General features: G+C 49.1%; 1 protein-coding gene across 2 annotated transcripts in view; it reads right to left on the bottom strand.

The window, feature by feature from the left end:
• LOC140403691 (tolloid-like protein 2) overlaps positions 1 to 16358 on the bottom strand; it is a 726814-nt gene that overhangs the window by 371988 nt on the left and 338468 nt on the right. The window lies entirely within an intron of this gene.

The following is a 16358-nucleotide window of genomic DNA, read 5'->3' as shown; positions in this document are numbered from 1 at the left end:
TGTCTATACTCTATCCTGTACTGGGACTGTCCCATGTCTATACTCTATCCTGTACTGGGACTGTCCCGTGTCTCTACTCTATCCTGTACTGGGACTGTCCCGTGTCTATATTCGATCCTGTACTGGGACTGTCCCGTGACTATACTCTTGTCCTGTGTCTATACTCTATCCTGTACTGGGACTGTCCCGTGTCTATACTCTATCCTGTACTGGGTCTGTCCCGTGTCTATACTCTACCCTGTACTGGGACTGTCCCGTTTCTATTCTCAATCCTGTACAGGGACTTTCCCGTGTCTATACTCTATCCTGCAATGGGACTGTCCCATGTCTACACTCTATCCTGTACTGGGACTGTCCCGTGTCTATACTCTATCCTGTACTGGGACTGTCCCGTGTCTATAATCTATCCTGTACTGGGACTGTCCCGTGTCTATACTCTACCCTGTACTGGGACTGTCCCGTGTCTATACTCTATCCTGTACTGAGACTGTCCCGTGTCTATACTCTACCCTGTACTGGGACTGTCGCGTGTCGATACTCTATCCTGTACTGGGACTGTCCCCTGTCTATACTCTATCCAGTACTTGGTCTGTCTCGTGTTTATACTCTATCTTGTACTGGGACTATCCCGTGTCTATACTCTATCCTGTACTGGGACTGTCCCATTTCTATTCTCAATCCTGTACTGGGACTGTCCCGTGACTATACTCTATCCTGTACTGGGACTGTCCCGTGTCTATACTCTATCCTGTACTGGGACTGTCCCGTATCTATACTCTATCCTGTACTGGGACTGTCCCGTGACTATACTCTATCCTGTACTGGGACTGTCCAGTGTCTATACTCTATCCTGTACTGGGACTGTCCCGTGTCTATACTCTATCCTGTTCTGGGACTGTCTCGTTTCTATTCTCAATCCTGTACTGGGACTGTCCCGTGTCTATTCTCAATCCTGTACTGGGACTGTCCCGTGTCTATTCTCAATCCTGTACTGGGACTGTCCCGTGTCTATCTTCGATCCTGTACTGGGACTGTCCCGTGACTATCCTCTTGTCCCGTGTCTATACTCTATCCTGTACTGGGACTGACCCGTGTCAATACTCTACCCTGCACTGGGACTGGCCCGTGTCTATACTCTATCCTGTACTGTGAATGTCCTGTGTCAATACTCTATCCTGTACTGGGACTGCCCGGTGACTATACTCTTTCCGTTACTGCGACTGTCCCGTGTCTATACTCTATCCTGTACTGGGTCTGTCCCGTGTCTATACTCTACCCTGTACTGGGACTGTCCCGTTTCTATTCTCAATCCTGTACAGGGACTTTCCCGTGTCTATACTCTATCCTGCAATGGGTCTGTCCCATGTCTACACTCTATCCTGTACTGGGACTGTCCCGTGTCTATACTCAATCCTGTACTGGGACTGTCCCGTGTCTATAATCTATCCTGTACTGGGACTGTCCCGTGTCTATACTCTATCCTGTACTGAGACTGTCCCGTGTCTATACTCTACCCTGTACTGGGACTGTCGCGTGTCGATACTCTATCCTGTACTGGGACTGTCCCCTGTCTATACTCTATCCAGTACTTGGTCTGTCTCGTGTTTATACTCTATCTTGTACTGGGACTATCCCGTGTCTATACTCTATCCTGTACTGGGACTGTCCCATTTCTATTCTCAATCCTGTACTGGGACTGTCCCGTGACTATACTCTATCCTGTACTGGGACTGTCCCGTGTCTATACTCTATCCTGTACTGGGACTGTCCCGTGTCTATACTCTATCCTGTACTGGGACTGTCCCGTGTCTATACTCTATCCTTTACTGGGACTGTCCCGTTTCTATTCTCAATCCAGTTCTGGGACTGTCCCGTGACTATACTCTATCCTGTACTGGGACTGTCCAGTGTCTATACTCTATCCTGTACTGGGACTGTCCCGTGTCTATACTCTATCCTGTTCTGGGACTGTCTCGTTTCTATTCTCAATCATGTACTGGGACTGTCCCGTGTCTATCTTCGATCCTGTACTGGGACTGTCCCGTGACTATCCTCTTGTCCCGTGTCTATACTCTATCCTGTACTGGGACTGACCCGGGTCAATACTCTACCCTGCACTGGGACTGGCCCGTGTCTATACTCTATCCTGTGCTGGGACTGTCCCATGTCTATACTCTATCCTGTACTGGGACTGTCCCGTGTCTATACTCTATCCTGCACTGGGACTGCCCCGTTTCTATTCTCAATCCTGTACTGGGACTGTCCCGTGTCTATACTCTATCTTGTACTGGGACCGTCCCGTGTCTATAATCTATCCTCTACTGTGACTGCCCCAAGTCTATACTCTATCCTGTACTGGGACTGTCCCGTGTCTATACTCTATCCTGGACTGTGACTGCCCCGTGTCTATACTCTACCCTGTACTGGGACTGTCCCGTGTCTATACCCTGTCCTGGACTGTGACTGCCCCGTGACTATATTCTATCCTGTACTGGGACTGTCCCGTGTCTATATTCTATCCTGTACTGTGACTGCCCCGTGTCTATACTCTATCCTGAACTGGGACTGTCCCGTGTGTGGACTCTATCCTGTACTGGGACTGTCCCATGTCTAGACTCTATCCTGTACTGGGACTGTCCCGTGTCTATACTCTATCCTGTACTGGGACTGCCCGGTGACTATACTCTTTCCGTTACTGCGACTGTCCCGTGTCTATACTCTATCCTGTACTGGGACTGTCCCGTGTCTATACTCTATCCTGTACTGGGACTGTCCCGTGTGTGGACTCTATCCTGTACTGGGACTGTCCCATGTCTAGACTCTATCCTGTACTGGGACTGTCCCGTGTCTATACTCTATCCTGTACTGGGACTGCCCGGTGACTATACTCTTTCCTTTACTGCGACTGTCCCGTGTCTATACTCTATCCTGTACTGGGACTGTCCCGTGTCTATACTCTATCCTGTACTGGGACTGTCCCGTGTTTATACTCTATCCTGTGCTCGGATTGTCCCGTGTCTATACTCTATCCTGTACTGAGACTATCCCGTGTCTATACTCTATCCTGTACTGGGACTGTCCCGTGTCTATACTCTATCCTGTACTGAGACTATCCCGTGTCTATACGCTATCCTGTACTGGGACTGTCCCGTGTCTATACTCTATCCTGTACTGGGACTGCCTGCGCCTGTACTCTATCCTGTACTGGGACTGTCCCGTTTCTATTCTCAATCCTGTACTGGGACTGTCCCGTGTCTATACTCTATCCTGTGCTGGGACTGTCCCGTGTCTATACTCCATCCTGTACTGGGACTGCCCCGTGTCTATACCCTATCCTGTACTGAGACTGTCCCGTGTCTATACTATAGCCTGTACTGGGACTGTCCGGTGTCTATACTCTATCCTGTACTGGGACTGTCCCGTTTCTATACTCTATCCTGTACTGGGACTGTCCCGTGACTATACTCTTGTCCTGTGTCTATACTGTATCCTGTACTGGGACTGTCCCGTGTCTATACTCTACCCTGTACTGGGACTGTCCCGTTTCTATTCTCAATCCTGTACAGGGACTGTCCCGTGTCTATACTCTATCCTGCAATGGGACTGTCCCATGTCTACACTCTATCCTGTACTGGGACTGTCCCGTGTCTATACTCTATCCTGTACTGGGACTGTCCCGTGTCTATAATCTCTCCTGTACTGGGACTGTCCCGTGTCTATACTCTACCCTGTACTGGGACTGTCCCGTGTCTATACTCTATCCTGTACCGAGACTGTCCCGTGTCAATACTTTACCCTGTACTGGGACTGTCCCGTGTCGATACTCTATCCTGTACTGGGACTGTCCCCTGTCTATACTCTATCCAGTACTTGGTCTGTCTCGTGTTTATACTCTATCTTGTACTGGGACTATCCCGTGTCTATACTCTATCCTGTACTCGGACTGTCCCATTTCTATTCTCAATCCTGTACTGGGACTGTCCCGTGACTATACTCTATCCTGTACTGGGACTGTCCCGTGTCTATACTCTATCCTGTACTGGGACTGTCCCGTGTCTATACTCTATCCTGTACTGGGACTGTCCCGTGTCTATACTCTATCCTTTACTGGGACTGTCCCGTTTCTATTCTCAATCCTGTTCTGGGACTGTCCCGTGACTATACTCTATCCTGTACTGGGACTGTCCAGTGTCTATACCATATCCTGTACTGGGACTGTCCCGTGTCTATACTCTATCCTGTACTGGGACTGTCTCGTTTCTATTCTCAATCCTGTACTGGGACTGTCCCGTGTCTATCTTCGATCCTGTACTGGGACTGTCCCGTGACTATCCTCTTGTCCCGTGTCTATACTCTATCCTGTACTGGGACTGACCCGTGTCAATACTCTACCCTGCACTGGGACTGGCCCGTGTCTATACTCTATCCTGTACTGGGACTGTCCTGTGTCAATACTCTATCCTGTACTGGGCCTGTCCCGTGTCTATACTCTATCCTGTTCTGGGACTGTCCCATGTCTATACTCTATCCTGTACTGGGACTGTCCCGTGTCTATACTCTATCCTGCACTGGGACTGTCCCGTTTCTATTCTCAATCCTGTACTGGGACTGTCCCGTGTCTATACTCTATTCTGTACTGGGACTGTCCCGTGTCTATACTCTGTCCTGGACTGTGACTGCCCCGTGACTATATTCTATCCTGTACTGGGACTGTTACCTGTCTATATTCTATCCTGTACTGTGACTGCCCCGTGTCTATACTCTACCCTGTACTGGGACTGTCCCGTGTCTGTACTCTATTCTATACTGGGACTGTCCCATGTCTATAATCTATCCTGTACTGGGACTGTCCCGTGTCTATACTCTACCCTGTACTGGGACTGTCCCGTGTCTATACTCTATCGTGTACTGAGACTGTCCCGTGTCTATACTCTACCCTGTACTGGGACTGTCCCATGTCTATACTCTATCCTGTACAGGGACTATCCCGTGTCTACACTCTATCCTGTACTCGGTCTGTCCCCTGTCTATACTCTATCCTGTACTCGGTCTGTCTCGTGTTTATACTCTATTTTGTACTGGGACTATCCCGTGTCTATACTCTATCCTGTACTGGGTTTGTCCCGTTTCTATTCTCAATCCTGTACTGGGAATGTCCCGTGACTATACTCTATCCTGTACTGGGACTGTCCCGTGTCTATACTCTATCCTGCACTGGGACTGTCCCGTGTCTATACTCTATCCTGCACTGGGACTGTCCCGTTTCTATTCTCAATTCTGTACTGGGACTGTCCCGTGACTATACTCTATCCTGTACCGGGACTGTCCCGTGTCTATACTCTATCCTGTACTGGGACTGTCCCGTGTCTATACTCTATCCTGTACTGGGACTGTCCCGTTTCTATTCTCAATCCTGTACTGGGACTGTCCCGTGTCTATCTTCGATCCTGTACTGGGACTGTCCCGTGACTATACTCTTGTCCCGTGTCTATACTCTATCCTGTACTGGGACTGTCGCGTGTCAATACTCTACCCTGTACTGGGACAGGCCCCTGTCTATACTCTATCCTGTACTGGGACTGTCCCGTGTCAATACTCTATCCTGTACTGGGACTGTCCCGTGCCTATACTCTATCCTGTTCTGGGACTGTCCCATGTCGATACTCTATCCTGTACTGGGACTGTCCCGTGTCTATACTCTATTCTGTACTGGGACTGTCCCGTGTCTATACTCTGTCCTGGACTGTGACTGCCCCGTGACTATATTCTATCCTGTACTGGGACTGTTACCTGTCTATATTCTATCCTGTACTGTGACTGCCCCGTGTCTATACTCTACCCTGTACTGGGACTGTCCCGTGTCTGTACTCTATTCTATACTGGGACTGTCCCATGTCTATAATCTATCCTGTACTGGGACTGTCCCGTGTCTATACTCTACCCTGTACTGGGACTGTCCCGTGTCTATACTCTATCGTGTACTGAGACTGTCCCGTGTCTATACTCTACCCTGTACTGGGACTGTCCCATGTCTATACTCTATCCTGTACAGGGACTATCCCGTGTCTACACTCTATCCTGTACTCGGTCTGTCCCCTGTCTATACTCTATCCTGTACTCGGTCTGTCTCGTGTTTATACTCTATTTTGTACTGGGACTATACCGTGTCTATACTCTATCCTGTACTGGGTTTGTCCCGTTTCTATTCTCAATCCTGTACTGGGAATGTCCCGTGACTATACTCTATCCTGTACTGGGACTGTCCCGTGTCTAAACTCTATCCTGCACTTGGACTGTCCCGTGTCTATACTCTATCCTGCACTGGGACTGTCCCGTTTCTATTCTCAATTCTGTACTGGGACTGTCCCGTGACTATACTCTATCCTGTACCGGGACTGTCCCGTGTCTATACTCTATCCTGTACTGGGACTGTCCCGTGTCTATACTCTATCCTGTACTGGGACTGTCCCGTTTCTATTCTCAATCCTGTACTGGGACTGTCCCGTGTCTATCTTCGATCCTGTACTGGGACTGTCCCGTGACTATACTCTTGTCCCGTGTCTATACTCTATCCTGTACTGGGACTGTCGCGTGTCAATACTCTACCCTGTACTGGGACAGGCCCCTGTCTATACTCTATCCTGTACTGGGACTGTCCCGTGTCAATACTCTATCCTGTACTGGGACTGTCCCGTGCCTATACTCTATCCTGTTCTGGGACTGTCCCATGTCGATACTCTATCCTGTACTGGGACTGTCCCGTGTCTATACTCTATCCTGTACTGGGACTGTCCCGTTTCTATTCTCAATCCTGTACTGGGACTGTCCCGTGTCTATACTCTATCATAGAACATAGAACATAGAACAATACAGCGCAGTACAGGCCCTTCGGCCCACGATGTTGCACCGAAACAAAAGCCATCTAACCTACACTATGCCATTATCATCCATCTGTTTATCCAATAAACTTTTAAATGCCCTCAATGTTGGCGAGTTCACTACTGTAGCAGGTAGGGCATTCCACGGCCTCACTACTCTTTGCGTAAAGAACCTACCTCTGACCTCTGTCCTATATCTATTACCCCTCAGTTTAAAGTTATGTCCCCTCATGCCAGCCATTTCGATCCGCGGGAGAAGGCTCTCACTGTCCACCCTATCTAACCCCCTGATCATTTTGTATGCCTCTATTAAGTCTCCTCTTAACCTTCTTCTCTCCAACGAAAACAATCTCAAGTCCATCAGCCTTTCCTCATAAGATTTTCCCTCCATACCAGGCAACATCCTGGTAAATCTCCTCTGCACCCGCTCCAAAGCCTCCACGTCCTTCCTATAATGTGGTGACCAAAACTGCACGCAATACTCCAAATGCGGCCGAACCAGAGTTCTGTACAGCTGCAACATGACCTCCTGACTCCGGAACTCAATCCCTCTACCAATAAAGGCCAACACTCCATAGGCCTTCTTCACAACCCTATCAACCTGGGTGACAACTTTCAGGGATCTATGTACATGGACACCTAGATCCCTCTGCTCATCCACACTTTCAAGAACTTTACCATTAGCCAAATATTCCGCATTCCTGTTATTCCTTCCAAAGTGAATCACCTCACACTTCTCTACATTAAACTCCATTTGCCACCTCTCAGCCCAGCTCTGCAGCTTATCTATATCCCTCTGTAACCTGCTACATCCTTCCACACTATCGACAACACCACCGAATTTAGTATCGTCTGCAAATTTACTCACCCACCCTTCTGCGCCTTCCTCTAGGTCATTGATAAAAATGACAAACAGCAACGGCCCCAGAACAGATCCTTGTGGTACTCCACTTGTGACTGTACTCCATTCTGAACATTTCCCATCAACCACCACCCTCTGTCTTCTTTCAGCTAGCCAATTTCTGATCCACATCTCTAAATCACCCTCAATCCCCAGCCTCCGTATTTTCTGCAATAGCCTACCGTGGGGAACCTTATCAAACGCTTTGCTGAAATCCATATACACCACATCAACTGCTCTACCCTCATCTACCTGTTCAGTCACCTTCTCAAATCCTCTACTGTGACTGCCCCGTGTCTGTACTCTATCCTGTACTGGGACTGTCCCGTGTCTATACTCTATCCTGTACTGGGACTGCCTGCGCCTGTACTCTATCCTGTACTGGAACTGTCCCGTTTCTATTCTCAATCCTGTACTGGGACTGTCCCGTATCTATACTCTATCCTGTGCTGGGACTGTCCCGTGTCTATACTCTATCCTGTACTGGGACTGCCCCGTGTCTATACCCTATCCTGTACTGAGACTGTCCCGTGTCTATACTCTACCCTGTACTGGCACTGTCCGGTGTCTATACTCTATCCTGTACTGGGACTGTCCCGTTTCTATACTCTATCCTGTACTGGGACTGTCCCGTGACTATACTCTTGTCCTGTGTCTATACTGTATCCTGTACTGGGACTGTCCCGTGTCTATACTCTACCCTGTACTGGGACTGTCCCGTTTCTATTCTCAATCCTGTACAGGGACTGTCCCGTGTCTATACTCTATCCTGCAATGGGACTGTCCCATGTCTACACTCTATCCTGTACTGGGACTGTCCCGTGTCTATACTCTATCCTGTACTGGGACTGTCCCGTGTCTATAATCTCTCCTGTACTGGGACTGTCCCGTGTCTATACTCTACCCTGTACTGGGACTGTCCCGTGTCTATACTCTATCCTGTACCGAGACTGTCCCGTGTCAATACTTTACCCTGTACTGGGACTGTCCCGTGTCGATACTCTATCCTGTACTGGGACTGTCCCCTGTCTATACTCTATCCAGTACTTGGTCTGTCTCGTGTTTATACTCTATCTTGTACTGGGACTATCCCGTGTCTATACTCTATCCTGTACTCGGACTGTCCCATTTCTATTCTCAATCCTGTACTGGGACTGTCCCGTGACTATACTCTATCCTGTACTGGGACTGTCCCGTGTCTATACTCTATCCTGTACTGGGACTGTCCCGTGTCTATACTCTATCCTGTACTGGGACTGTCCCGTGTCTATACTCTATCCTTTACTGGGACTGTCCCGTTTCTATTCTCAATCCTGTTCTGGGACTGTCCCGTGACTATACTCTATCCTGTACTGGGACTGTCCAGTGTCTATACCATATCCTGTACTGGGACTGTCCCGTGTCTATACTCTATCCTGTACTGGGACTGTCTCGTTTCTATTCTCAATCCTGTACTGGGACTGTCCCGTGTCTATCTTCGATCCTGTACTGGGACTGTCCCGTGACTATCCTCTTGTCCCGTGTCTATACTCTATCCTGTACTGGGACTGACCCGTGTCAATACTCTACCCTGCACTGGGACTGGCCCGTGTCTATACTCTATCCTGTACTGGGACTGTCCTGTGTCAATACTCTATCCTGTACTGGGCCTGTCCCGTGTCTATACTCTATCCTGTTCTGGGACTGTCCCATGTCTATATTCTATCCTGTACTGGGACTGTCCCGTGTCTATACTCTATCCTGCACTGGGACTGTCCCGTTTCTATTCTCAATCCTGTACTGGGACTGTCCCGTGTCTATACTCTATTCTGTACTGGGACTGTCCCGTGTCTATACTCTGTCCTGGACTGTGACTGCCCCGTGACTATATTCTATCCTGTACTGGGACTGTTACCTGTCTATATTCTATCCTGTACTGTGACTGCCCCGTGTCTATACTCTACCCTGTACTGGGACTGTCCCGTGTCTGTACTCTATTCTATACTGGGACTGTCCCATGTCTATAATCTATCCTGTACTGGGACTGTCCCGTGTCTATACTCTACCCTGTACTGGGACTGTCCCGTGTCTATACTCTATCGTGTACTGAGACTGTCCCGTGTCTATACTCTACCCTGTACTGGGACTGTCCCATGTCTATACTCTATCCTGTACAGGGACTATCCCGTGTCTACACTCTATCCTGTACTCGGTCTGTCCCCTGTCTATACTCTATCCTGTACTCGGTCTGTCTCGTGTTTATACTCTATTTTGTACTGGGACTATCCCGTGTCTATACTCTATCCTGTACTGGGTTTGTCCCGTTTCTATTCTCAATCCTGTACTGGGAATGTCCCGTGACTATACTCTATCCTGTACTGGGACTGTCCCGTGTCTATACTCTATCCTGCACTGGGACTGTCCCGTGTCTATACTCTATCCTGCACTGGGACTGTCCCGTTTCTATTCTCAATTCTGTACTGGGACTGTCCCGTGACTATACTCTATCCTGTACCGGGACTGTCCCGTGTCTATACTCTATCCTGTACTGGGACTGTCCCGTGTCTATACTCTATCCTGTACTGGGACTGTCCCGTTTCTATTCTCAATCCTGTACTGGGACTGTCCCGTGTCTATCTTCGATCCTGTACTGGGACTGTCCCGTGACTATACTCTTGTCCCGTGTCTATACTCTATCCTGTACTGGGACTGTCGCGTGTCAATACTCTACCCTGTACTGGGACAGGCCCCTGTCTATACTCTATCCTGTACTGGGACTGTCCCGTGTCAATACTCTATCCTGTACTGGGACTGTCCCGTGCCTATACTCTATCCTGTTCTGGGACTGTCCCATGTCGATACTCTATCCTGTACTGGGACTGTCCCGTGTCTATACTCTATTCTGTACTGGGACTGTCCCGTGTCTATACTCTGTCCTGGACTGTGACTGCCCCGTGACTATATTCTATCCTGTACTGGGACTGTTACCTGTCTATATTCTATCCTGTACTGTGACTGCCCCGTGTCTATACTCTACCCTGTACTGGGACTGTCCCGTGTCTGTACTCTATTCTATACTGGGACTGTCCCATGTCTATAATCTATCCTGTACTGGGACTGTCCCGTGTCTATACTCTACCCTGTACTGGGACTGTCCCGTGTCTATACTCTATCGTGTACTGAGACTGTCCCGTGTCTATACTCTACCCTGTACTGGGACTGTCCCATGTCTATACTCTATCCTGTACAGGGACTATCCCGTGTCTACACTCTATCCTGTACTCGGTCTGTCCCCTGTCTATACTCTATCCTGTACTCGGTCTGTCTCGTGTTTATACTCTATTTTGTACTGGGACTATACCGTGTCTATACTCTATCCTGTACTGGGTTTGTCCCGTTTCTATTCTCAATCCTGTACTGGGAATGTCCCGTGACTATACTCTATCCTGTACTGGGACTGTCCCGTGTCTAAACTCTATCCTGCACTGGGACTGTCCCGTGTCTATACTCTATCCTGCACTTGGACTGTCCCGTTTCTATTCTCAATTCTGTACTGGGACTGTCCCGTGACTATACTCTATCCTGTACCGGGACTGTCCCGTGTCTATACTCTATCCTGTACTGGGACTGTCCCGTGTCTATACTCTATCCTGTACTGGGACTGTCCCGTTTCTATTCTCAATCCTGTATTGGGACTGTCCCGTGTCTATCTTCGATCCTGTACTGGGACTGTCCCGTGACTATACTCTTGTCCCGTGTCTATACTCTATCCTGTACTGGGACTGTCGCGTGTCAATACTCTACCCTGTACTGGGACAGGCCCCTGTCTATACTCTATCCTGTACTGGGACTGTCCCGTGTCAATACTCTATCCTGTACTGGGACTGTCCCGTGCCTATACTCTATCCTGTTCTGGGACTGTCCCATGTCGATACTCTATCCTGTACTGGGACTGTCCCGTGTCTATACTCTATCCTGTACTGGGACTGTCCCGTTTCTATTCTCAATCCTGTACTGGGACTGTCCCGTGTCTATACTCTATCATAGAACATAGAACATAGAACAATACAGCGCAGTACAGGCCCTTCGGCCCACGATGTTGCACCGAAACAAAAGCCATCTAACCTACACTATGCCATTATCATCCATCTGTTTATCCAATAAACTTTTAAATGCCCTCAATGTTGGCGAGTTCACTACTGTAGCAGGTAGGGCATTCCACGGCCTCACTACTCTTTGCGTAAAGAACCTACCTCTGACCTCTGTCCTATATCTATTACCCCTCAGTTTAAAGTTATGTCCCCTCATGCCAGCCATTTCGATCCGCGGGAGAAGGCTCTCACTGTCCACCCTATCTAACCCCCTGATCATTTTGTATGCCTCTATTAAGTCTCCTCTTAACCTTCTTCTCTCCAACGAAAACAATCTCAAGTCCATCAGCCTTTCCTCATAAGATTTTCCCTCCATACCAGGCAACATCCTGGTAAATCTCCTCTGCACCCGCTCCAAAGCCTCCACGTCCTTCCTATAATGTGGTGACCAAAACTGCACGCAATACTCCAAATGCGGCCGAACCAGAGTTCTGTACAGCTGCAACATGACCTCCTGACTCCGGAACTCAATCCCTCTACCAATAAAGGCCAACACTCCATAGGCCTTCTTCACAACCCTATCAACCTGGGTGACAACTTTCAGGGATCTATGTACATGGACACCTAGATCCCTCTGCTCATCCACACTTTCAAGAACTTTACCATTAGCCAAATATTCCGCATTCCTGTTATTCCTTCCAAAGTGAATCACCTCACACTTCTCTACATTAAACTCCATTTGCCACCTCTCAGCCCAGCTCTGCAGCTTATCTATATCCCTCTGTAACCTGCTACATCCTTCCACACTATCGACAACACCACCGAATTTAGTATCGTCTGCAAATTTACTCACCCACCCTTCTGCGCCTTCCTCTAGGTCATTGATAAAAATGACAAACAGCAACGGCCCCAGAACAGATCCTTGTGGTACTCCACTTGTGACTGTACTCCATTCTGAACATTTCCCATCAACCACCACCCTCTGTCTTCTTTCAGCTAGCCAATTTCTGATCCACATCTCTAAATCACCCTCAATCCCCAGCCTCCGTATTTTCTGCAATAGCCTACCGTGGGGAACCTTATCAAACGCTTTGCTGAAATCCATATACACCACATCAACTGCTCTACCCTCATCTACCTGTTCAGTCACCTTCTCAAATCCTCTACTGTGACTGCCCCGTGTCTGTACTCTATCCTGTACTGGGACTGTCCCGTGTCTATACTCTATCCTGTACTGGGTCTGTCCCGTTTCTATTCTCAATCCTGTACTGGGACTGTCCCGTGTCTATAATCTGTCCTGTACTGGGACTGTCCCGTGTCTATACTCTATCCTCTACTGCGACTGTCCCGTGTCTATGCTCTATCCTGTACAGGGACTGTCCCGTGTTTATACTCTATCCTGTACTGGGACTGTCCCATGTCTATACTCTGTCCTGTACTGTGACTGCCCCGTGTCTATACTCTATCCTGTACTGGGACTGTCCCGTGTCTATACTCTATCCTGTACTGTGACTGCTCCGTGTCTATACTCTACCCTGTACTGGGACTGTCCCGTCTCTATACTCTGTCCTGTACTGTGACTGCCCCGTGTCTATACTCTATCCTGTACAGGAACTGTCCCGTTTCTATACTCTATCCTGTACTGTGACTGCCCCGTGTCTATACTCTACCCTGTACTGGGACTGTCCCATGTCTATACTCTATCCTGTACTGGGACTGTCCCATGTCTATACTCTATCCTGTACTGGGACTGTCCCGTGTCTATTCTTTATCCTGTACTGGGACTGTCCCGTGTCTATACTCTATCCTGTACTGGGACTGTCCCGTGTCTCTACTCTACCCTGTCCTGGGACTGTCCCGTGTCTATACTCTATCTTGTACTGGGACTATCCCGTGTCTCTACTCTACCCTGTACTGGGACTGTCCCGTGTCTATATTCTATCCTGTACTGGGACTATCCCGTGTCTATATTCTATCCTGTACTGGGACTGTCCCGTGTCTCTACTCTACCCTGAACTGGGACTGTCCCGTGACTATACTCCATCCTGTACTGGGACTGTCCCGTGTCTACACTCTATCCAGTCCTGGGACTGTCCCGTGTCTCTACTCTACCCTGAACTGGGGCTGTCCCCTGACTATACTCCATCCTGTACTGGGACTGTCCCGTGACTATACTCTATCCTGTACTGGGACTGTCCCATGTCTATACTCTATCCTGTACTGGGACTGTCCCGTGTTTATTCTTTATCCTGTACTGGGACTGTCCCGTGTCTATACTCTATCCTGTACTGGGACTGTCCCGTGTCTCTACTCTACCCTGTCCTGGGACTGTCCCGTGTCTATACTCTATCTTGTACTGGGACTATCCCGTGTCTCTACTCTACCCTGTACTGGGACTGTCCCGTGTCTATATTCTATCCTGTACTGGGACTATCCCGTGTCTATATTCTATCCTGTACTGGGACTGTCCCGTGTCTCTACTCTACCCTGAACTGGGACTGTCCCGTGACTATACTCCATCCTGTACTGGGACTGTCCCGTGTCTATACTCTATCCAGTACTGGGACTGTCCCGTGTCTCTACTCTACCCTGAACTGGGGCTGTCCCCTGACTATACTCCATCCTGTACTGGGACTGTCCCGTGTCTACACTCTATCCAGTCCTGGGACTGTCCCGTGTCTCTACTCTACCCTGAACTGGGGCTGTCCCCTGACTATACTCCATCCTGTACTGGGACTGTCCCGTGACTATACTCCATCCTGTACTGGGACTGTCCCGTGTCTATATTCTATCCAGTACAGGGACTGTCCCGTGTCTCTCCTCTACCCTGTACTGGGACTGTCCCGTGTCAATACTCTACCCTGTACTGGGACTGTCCCGTGTCTATACTCTATCCTGTACTGGGACTGTCCCGTGACTATACTCCATCCTGTACTGGGACTGTCCCGTGTCTATACTCTATCCTGTACTGGGACTGTCCCGTGACTATACTCTACCTTGTACTGGGACTGTCCCGTGTCTATACTCTACCCTGTACTGGGACTGTCCCGTGTCTATACTCTATCCTGTACTGGGACTGTCCCGTGTCTATATTCTATCATGTACTGGGACTGGCCCGTGACTATACTCTTGTCCCGTGTTATTACTCTATCCTGTACTGGGACTGTCCCGTTTCTATTCTCAATCCTGTACTGGGACTGACCCGTGTCGAGACTCTATCCTGTACTGGGACTGTCCCGTGTCTATACTCTATCCTGTACTGGGACTGTCCCGTGTCTATATTCTATCCTGTACTGGGACTGGCCCGTGACTATACTCTATCCTGTACTGGGACTGTCCCGTGTATATACTCTATCCTGTACTGGGACTGACCCGTGTCTATACTCTATCCGGCACTGGGACTGTCCCGTGTCTGTACTCTATCCTGTTCTGTGACTGTCCCTTGTCTATCTTCGATCCTGTACTGGGACTGTCCCGTGTCTATACTCTATCCTGTACTGGGACTGTCCCGTGTCAATACTCTACCCTGTACTGGGACTGTCCCGTGTCTGTACTCTATCCTGTACTGGGACTGTCCCGTGTCTCTACTCTACCCTGAACTGGGACTGTCCCGTGACTATATTCTATCCTGTACTGGGACTGGCCCGTGACTATACTCTATCCTGTACTGGGACTGTCCCGTGTATATACTCTATCCTGTACTGGGACTGACCCGTGTCTATACTCTATCCTGTACTGGGACTGTCTCGTGTCTATACTCTATCCGGCACTGGGACTGTCCCGTGTCTATACTCTATCCTGTGCTGTGACTGTCCCTTGTCTATCTTCGATCCTGTACCGGGACTGTCCCGTGTCTATACTCTATCCTGTACTGGGACTGTCCCGTGTCAATACTCTACCCTGTACTGGGACTGTCCCGTGTCTATACTCTATCCTGTACTGGGACTGTCCCAAAGAACAAAGAACAAAGAAATGTACAGCACAGGAACAGGCCCTTTGGCCCTCCAAGCCCGTGCCGACCATGCTGCCCGACTAAACTACAATCTTCTACCCTTCCTCTGTCCGTATCCCTCTATTCCCATCCTATTGATGTATTTGTCAAGATGCCCCTTAAATGTCACTATCGTCCCTGCTTCCACCACCTCCTCCGGTAGCGAGTTCCAGGCACCCACTACCCTCTGCGTAAAAAACTTGCCTCGTACATCAACTCTAAACCTTGCCCCTCTCACCTTAAACCTATGGCCCCTAGTAATTGACCCCTCTACCCTGGGGAAAAGCCTCTGACTATCCACTCCGTCTATGCCCCTCATAATTTTGTATACCTCTATCAGGTCTCCCCTCAACCTCCTTCGTTCCAGTGAGAACAAACCGAGTTTATTCAACCGCTCCTCATAGCCAATGCCCTCCATACCAGGCAACATTCTGGTAAATCTCTTCTGCACCCTCTCTAAAGCCTCCACATCCTTCTGGTAGTGTGGCGACCAGAATTGAACACTATACTCCAAGTGT

The sequence above is a fragment of the Scyliorhinus torazame genome, chromosome 28 (assembly GCF_047496885.1).
Source record: "Scyliorhinus torazame isolate Kashiwa2021f chromosome 28, sScyTor2.1, whole genome shotgun sequence".
Taxonomy (NCBI): domain Eukaryota; kingdom Metazoa; phylum Chordata; class Chondrichthyes; order Carcharhiniformes; family Scyliorhinidae; genus Scyliorhinus; species Scyliorhinus torazame.
This window is presented reverse-complemented; position numbering and strand designations above follow the sequence as displayed.